The sequence below is a fragment of the Citrus clementina genome, unplaced genomic scaffold, assembly GCF_000493195.1.
Source record: "Citrus clementina cultivar Clemenules unplaced genomic scaffold, Citrus_clementina_v1.0 scaffold_3, whole genome shotgun sequence".
NCBI classification, from domain to species: domain Eukaryota; kingdom Viridiplantae; phylum Streptophyta; class Magnoliopsida; order Sapindales; family Rutaceae; genus Citrus; species Citrus x clementina.
The window spans coordinates 10,899,996-10,908,739 of NW_006262339.1; positions in this window are offsets into that span (position 1 = coordinate 10,899,996).

The following is an 8,744-nucleotide window of genomic DNA, read 5'->3' on the forward strand; positions in this document are numbered from 1 at the left end:
ATAATATTGTTTTTTTCTTTTGTTGCCTCTGCCCTCAAAAATTATAAGAGAGAGTGAGAGACGATAGAGAGGAACCCTAAGAGAAGAGAAAAGAAGAGAAGAAAAGAGAAGAGATAACGATGGTGATTTTAATTCTAATCTTTTAAAAAAAAATTAACTAATATTATTGTATTAGTTAGCATACAGCTTGGACGATAGAGGACGGTGAAGTTGAAGTTTTTGGCAAGTGTCTCCTGACTGTTTAGTTTTTTGAGGCTCCGCCTCGATTACCCGATTAACACATGGAGCTCCATTTAAAAAAAAAAGAATATTGTTTCTGTAAATTTTAATTAACATGTGACGCCACCAGCTTTTTTGCCAAGTTGTTTATCACATCAGATGACATAATTCAAGATAAAATTTTAAGAGACTAGATTACAATTTTGATCCATTGAGTTCAGTCCCATAGTGATAAGTATTGAATTGGGCTTCAGGTTCCAATAGATGACAAAGGGGTATTTATTGTATAGTCTATATTACAATGTTAAAAAGAAAATTATTAACGCGCTGATTAGGAGTGAATTTAAAACTCAATAAGCAGATTATTTTATAAAATTTGGTAATATAATAGTGTTGATATATCTTGTAGTTGTTTATTTCATAATTTTCTCTATTTTAACAACAACTTTTAAAAACAAGCAAGAGGTTGTTTTTTATGAGTAGTTTATTAAATAAGAAACCACATCTTTCTAAAAGTTCTTATTATAACTTTAACATTTTAACAAAAATAAATAATTATTTCTTTTTTTACATATTATAATACATAAACCATTATATCATATTACTGCCACAATTAAATCACACTAATAATAATTACATCATTGCAACCATGGCATTGCATAATTATATAAGGAGGCATGCACAATGTGAACTTTAATACGACAACAGTCAAAATGATCATAGTTTAATCTATGATGAAGGGATAGAAAGAGGTAATGACACTCAAATAGGGTCGACAAAAAGCGAGCTTGGACCGGGTTTTTTCAAGCCTGGGCCTAAGCCCACTATAAGATAAACATAAGGCTTGGGTTCGGGCCGGGCTTGAGCTTTCATTTATTCTTTTAATTTTTTTAAATTATTTTAAATTTGAAATGAATTAATAATCAATAAGTTGTTATAATCAACAATAAATTTTAAAAAATGAATATTTGAAACACTCTCTTAATTAATTAACACATAAAAGTGATTTTAGTATTATAATTTTAGCTTTTTTGAATCATCATTGATTTATGAATTAGAAAGTTAAGTTTGCTTTTTTTTTCTATTATTTTTTTAATTTTATTTTATTACTCTAATTTATAAATTTATTTTTTAAAAAAATAGTGAGCATGGGTCTACCCCAAACTTTTTTTCTTAAGCTTGTGTCCAGACCCTCATGTGTAAGGGCCTCGTTGGGCTTTTTTGCCCACCCTACACTTAAGAAGAGTATTATAATACTTATGACTCTGGATCACAAGAATGAAAAATTGAGAATTAATATCATGACAAGTAAAATGTGAATGTAATACATATTACTTTTTATTTTATTTAGATTATGTATTAGTATAAATTTTTATCATATTTTATGTAAAAATTATGAATTTCATGAGATTTTATTTAATTCAATATTTTCACTTTATGTAATTCTATGTGTTTTAAAAAGAAAAAAAAAGGCATGTTGACACAATTTATTAAATATACTCCAAAAAATAAAAGGGAATTTAAATTTATATCTATTTTGGTCATTATATAATAAAACAATACTTTTATATTAAAATTTTATCAAACACATGTACTATACTTTTGAAACTCATATCAATCACAACAGTACAGTTTACCAAACACTAAAGTGTTTTTTTAATCATATTTTTTTTCATCCGTATAACAGAAGTAACTTATTTCATCGGCCATCGCAATCCCACACTGGCCCTAAGTCTTTCATGTTATTAAATTTAAATTTTACATAATACTTTTGAAACTAAAATGACTTTAAGTCATTAATTCACTATTTTTTTTAGTGCACTAATTTGTTTATAAATATTATTAGTTAAAAGGTTTATCATATTAAATTGATAATTATACATGAAGTTTCTTATTAAAGTAAATTTTAAATGATTTTTTTGATTTTATTTCTTTCTAGGATTGCGTTCATTTATTTGGTTGTCTATTTTAATTTTATTTATTTTGTTTTATTTGTTAGTTTGTTGAGGAATTAAAGAATAAAACTCATTACTCGTCATATCAGGATTTGTTTCTATTTAAAACAATTTTATCCTTCTATAGAAATTTGCCAAAACTAAAAACAGGGTAAATTTTGAGATATATTAAAAGAAAAAAAAATAGTGGTCTTGGACCCCTCAGTTTGATTTGGCAAGGGCCGGGGCCGTTACTGTTGGCGTAGTGGCATTGCTTTTTGATGCAAAGATGAAAAAGGCCGAGATTGAAAAGGACAGGCATCACCTATCATTTCATCTTTTTAAGAATGGGTTTTATTTATTTGTTTATTAAATTGTGTTCTGCTTTTGTTGTTTTCAGAAATATAAATATGAATTTGTGATTGTAGAGATGAAAGATGATCCAAACGGGGACCCATGATATTGGTGAAGAGAGGGTGATGCTGGACGATGTGGATAAGTTTATGTTTTAAGATTGTTCTTAGTTTGGAAGATGATGAAGGCATATACACTTGTATAATATATGGCCCCATAGAAAATTTCTTTATTATTGATGAAAGAATAGCTTGGTTGGTTTTAGGAACTGACATTCTTGGTGGCTAAATTGAACATTAATCTCGTCTACTCCAAAAATATATAAATTAAAATAGTTTTATGATTTTTTATTTAAAAATAGAGTTTTTAAATTTTTTTTTCCTTATGTCCCTAAATATAATTCAAATACTGTTTATATCTTTTATAGTTATGATACTCTTGAGTTAAAAGAAATAATTTGTCATCTTAATTAGAGTTATAGATTTAATTTAATTTAAATATGCATTTTGTTTAGAGCGAGGTTCTTTATACACAAAAAAATATAATGAATTTATAATTTTATCCTACCTGATAAAAAAATTTTAAGGATAAAATTATTCACAAAAATATTTTTTATAGAAACAAAAGTCTTAAGGATTTTTGTTTTTCTATAAAAGCTGTGAAAATTTTATTAAGCGAAAAAGATTAGGAAGAAAACTTTTACAAATTGGAACAAGTAGAACATCATACTACACAAACGATACGAGGAGCAAGCAACACTAATGTTGCAAACTAGACCAGGGTGAAAAGAAACAAGGTTAACTGTTTAATCTGCAAGTTAGTTGATTGTAATGGGTTTATAATTGAAAATTGTTGGAAATATGAGTCATATTGCTTCTACTGAATTCCAAAACTAATTGAGACAACAACATCAATCTACAATGATGTCTAACAATAGACTAAGATAAATATAAAATCTATAAATAGTTACTGTTGGTTTTGTTCTAGTTATTATTCACTAATATTGTCTATATGATACTATTCACAGTACTGTTTACCTAGTAATATTCATAAATTTGTCAAGATGTGTAAAGCACTGTCTTTAAAACTAAATTTCGTGCCTGAAGGAAAAATTCTTCGATACAAGAAGGACAAATAAGGAGGTTTGATCTCGGGAAAACTATGAGCAGCAAAAATAAATTGATAGAAAACTATGAGACAAAAGTAAAGAGTGATAATTAGAATAATTGAATTGTTTTCTTCTCTTTTTATTGTTGTAATAGATAAAGGCTTTGTACGTCTCTCTTATATAGAGAAACTTCTATAGGCCTTTTCCTAATCTAATTTGAATTAGTCATTTATTTTCTTTATTTAATTTGAATTAGTTTTTCATGTGTCTCATAATTTAATTCAATTTGAATAATCAAAATCATTTGTATATTTGACTTATTTAACTCTAATTTTTAATTAAATCAAAATACTCATATAATTCCGACAAAAATAACTACTTATCAAATAATAATAATAATAATAATAAAGTAAACTATGGAATATATGTACATATATGAAGGGGCTGGTAAGAATATCGTGAAAGTTTATTGCTAATTTGTATTACTTATTCATGTCGTTTTTCCTTAGTTACGTTAGTATCATTTGTTTTTCGTCATTTCCTCAAGCTCTGAGGTTATGAAGTTATATATAAAACGTCGTTGTACATATTCAAGAAACACAAAAGTATACATGTTATTAAGGTTTCCTTTAGTACTAAAGCATTATGGCTAGAGTTAGTAATGGGATGACATTTGCCAATCTCAGTCTTATCATGTTTGTGCAAGTGGAAAAAAATATCTTATTCCCATCTCTTTATTTTTGTTTGGGACAAAAATATGTCTTAATTTCATCCCAAACAAGATGAGATCCTCTAGCAGGAAAAATTGTCATCCCAAATATACAAGCATTACCTACACTGGATGGATCACAAAAATGTGTTAGCATTAATTGTCTATTTTATCACTCATTGTTGTCTCTATACCACCTTTATTTTGTCATATATACATCTAATCCACTAAAATTTTGATATGTTCTTTGCACCACCTTTACTTCTAAACTTATATCAATCAACCACTTTGACATTAAAAATAACTATTTTACCCATAAATAAATTAAAATACTATTTTATTCTACAAAATTTTGAAAAATATAAAATTATAATTACAAAAATACCCCTTAATTCAATAAAACAAATAAATCTCAAAATCTAAGATGATAATTTTTAAATAAAATTATAATTATAAAAAATTAACATCTTATAATTATAACTTTTGTAATTATAATTTCATTTAATTTTTGTAATTAAATTATGTATAGGGAAGTCTGCAAAAGTTAAAATGAAGAGAAAAACTTCCAATAATTGTTGTAAACTTCCTAAAATTAATAATAAGAAACTTCCTTAGGGAAATTAAATGAAATTATAATTACAAAAAATTAACATAATAATTTTTAAATGAAATTATAATTATAAAAATTAACATATTGGATTTGAGATTTATTTTTTATTAAATTTAGGGGTATTCTTGTAATTATAAATTTTTATTTTTTAAAACTTTGTATAATAAAAGTCTTTTAATTCATTTAGGGGTAAATTGGTCATTTTTTTAGTATCAAAGTGATTTATTGATGCAAACTTAAAAAACAAAAGTGGTGCAAAAAATATGTCAAAATTTCGAGGTAGTTAGATGTACATGTGATAAAACAAAGGTGATACATAAATAATATTTTTTTTTTAAATGTATAAAATAATCATTTAAATGAAAATAAATTATAAAGTATAATTAATTGAATATTTTAACTTAATAAATACATTAATATTGTTGGTTTAAAAAAATATTTTTGAGCGGAAATATTTGGATCGCATTTCTTATACAACATATAGAATTACTATAATCTAAAAATCATACATTTGCTTTTTGGTTGAAGTACTCTAGGCTCTCAGATCACGATCTGTCACCACCAATCTTGTTAGATCATGATCCGTCACTAATGATCTTCCAGATTATAACTCAAGTTTGATCTGCACTTGACGTGTGGACGCATTTATCACTACTAAAAGCAACAATCAAGAGAATTTTTTTTTTCTCAAAGTTAGAGAGAAAAAATCTTTTTAGAGAGAAAAAATCTTTGTTCTCAGATTTGTATATTGTGGCTACTCTGTCCTTTTAGAAAAAACAAGTCATTTTATATCTCTATTTGGTGGACTCCCTAGGCTCTTTATTTTTCTCCCTTTTTTTAACTCTATTAAATTAAATTTGATTTAAATTAAAAAAAATAAGAGAGAAACCAAAAGTGGCATTACACTTGTTTTTGTTATAAGAGCCCACCTTGTAAAAATAACACAAGGCCCCTTATACACAAACATATTAAAAGGAGTCTCTCACTAAATAATATATTTAGGCTTTTAACCTAAATAGCTAGTTATCTTACTTATCAATCCAATAGTGGTGCTATCAATTAAATGAGCTAACTTGGAGATCATATGGGTACATACAATAGTAGCTACAATAATTAGGTCTGTAATTAAACTAACCCGATTATTTAGTTCTAAATCTACTCCAATAAAAGATTGGAGTTGACCTTCATAATTGTATGTTATCTAGGATAATGTTCTCGAATTATAATTCAACCCATGCCACATTGATTTATTTATTGAATAATCTTTTGTCCCACATTGCTAATTAAATTAATATCTTAATTGTCCAATTAATTTAATTGTATATTGTTCCTTGACACTTATTGGTTTTCTCTAATGATCATTTTTAACATACTAATTATGTTGACACACTATGGGTAGAGAATTTTATGATCAAGTACCGAAAATCCATCAAGAGATGTGTTGTACAAATTCTATATTGTTAATCTATAATCTCACTACTTATAATTGCTTTCACCAAGATACCAGGTAATCTTGACTACAAATGTATGTCGCGCTCATTGGTAACTCAAATAAAAAGACAACCACAAGCATGAAACTATAATTTAACTCAAGATTGAGATTGCAATAAAATTAATGCCTATGAGATGTAATAAGTCTGATAGTCACTCAAGATTAATTAAATCTCATATGTGATCCAGTTCAATATAATCAAACTACATTAGTAAATTCATATGCGATTAAGACAAATCATTTAATGAATTTACTACAATCTCAACATAAATAGAGCGCTAAACTCTATTTATCAACTGTGAACTTAATTTATTTAATCATAAGATAACTTGTATTTATGTCTTCTATGAATTTATACGATGATCACATAAATACATATATTATGATTAAACGGACCTTATTCAAAATATTTATGCAATTAAGAATTTTTTTAAAAATATCTCAAATATTTTATTAATAGAAAATAACAAAATTAATATGATTTAAAGAGCACATAATCCCAACAAATATATGGTAAATTTAAAGTTATATATTCACTAAAATTTGTTATATTGATCACAAATATAATTTTGAGAAATTTGTTTAGCTATATGTATAAAAGATAGAACAAAGTTTAATACAAAAGGCACAAAAGACAAAAAATAAATAATATTTACCAACGTTTTATTGACAGTTAGAAATATTAATAATCGTGACTAGGGTTGGCAATGAGATGGGATGGGATGGGACGGGACGGATTTGCCAATCTAAGTCCTGTCTTGTATATGCAAATGAGATAAAAAAAATCTCATTCTCGTCCCTTTATTTTTTTGGGACAAAAATTTGTCATATTCCCATCCCGTTAAATATCCCACTTCATCCCATTATTCTGATCAATCTTAAATGTAAACAAATAAATTCTGATTTTTTTCTTTTAAGGATCATTATAATTCAATATAGCAAAAAAATTCAATAAATACAAAGTAGAATAATCAAACAATAATTTTATTTTGACTACACGCATGTTCGAATATAATTGTATGCTAATATTTTTTAATTGCCTATTTGCTTCCATCGCACATACATAAATACTAATACTTATGCTTCCAAAACTATAGATTTAGAGAGTAACTAATTACAACCGTGTTAAAATATCTAATAATTTAATAATATAATAATAAAACAAACCATTGTATATAACTCATTATTTAACGATGACATTACGATGAGGCGGTGACTTTCAGCCGCGATTGCGGTGGATTCTAAAGTTTGATCAAACAGTTTAATTTACAGTTGGGATGACTCCTTGGACTTTGCACTAATGGTGGTTTGCGTTGACTCCACTCTCTACTCTAGTTGATCGAATGTGAAGAAAATTAAAGATGTAAACGATAACCCCTGTAACCATAGCAAAAATAAAGAATATACAAATAAAGAATACAAGCAATCTAATGGTGGATTCACCACTAAATTGCCGCCTATCATTTTATAGGGATGGTAAAATTTTTTTGAAAGGTTTTATTCATTTCAGAATTCAGAGTAAAGCAATTGAACGTGAATGTGACCTGATTAATGCTTGTCATTAATCTTGAACGTGATTAACCCAAATTAACACTCTTTAGTAAATAGGGGACTATCGAGAAAAATAGAGATTTATGCACTAATTTGATATTCTTGAAAAATACAGGGACTTCTTTGTTATTAAACTATAACTAACGGGGTCTGATACTTCCGCCTGACAGTTTTTTGCAAAACCCAGCCAATTTTTAACAAATATTTACAAATGTATGATTATTTTTTGAAAATCTCAAATAAAGAAGAATTTCGGAGAATTAATTAATTAAATATAATTTAAATTATTTTTCTGTGACTTAATTTTTTTAATTATATTTGTTTACAAAGATTGCTTCAGCATAAGTTTAAATAGACTATTTTACACTTATAAGATAAAACAACCAAGAATTTACTTGAACTTTAATATCTCATTTTTCTTGATACTACTTTATTAGTATGATTATTAAACTTTAATTAAACTAACATATTGTCTTTATGATACAATACTCATGTAAATTACTAGGCTATTAAATATATGTTATTTTCATGTAAGGGTGGTGAAAATAATAATTATTAGATTTTTATTTAAAAATATTAGATTATAAGTTATAAAATTAAATATCTAAATTATTAGATACAATAAATCATGTTTATTGGGGGCAATTTGGTCGTTTTGATTCATAATAATAAAATAGTAAAATAAAATTTAGATTAAAGTTTATGATCAAATATGCTCAAAGAAACCTAAGAAAAAAATAAATAAAAGGATTTGATTGATTAACTAT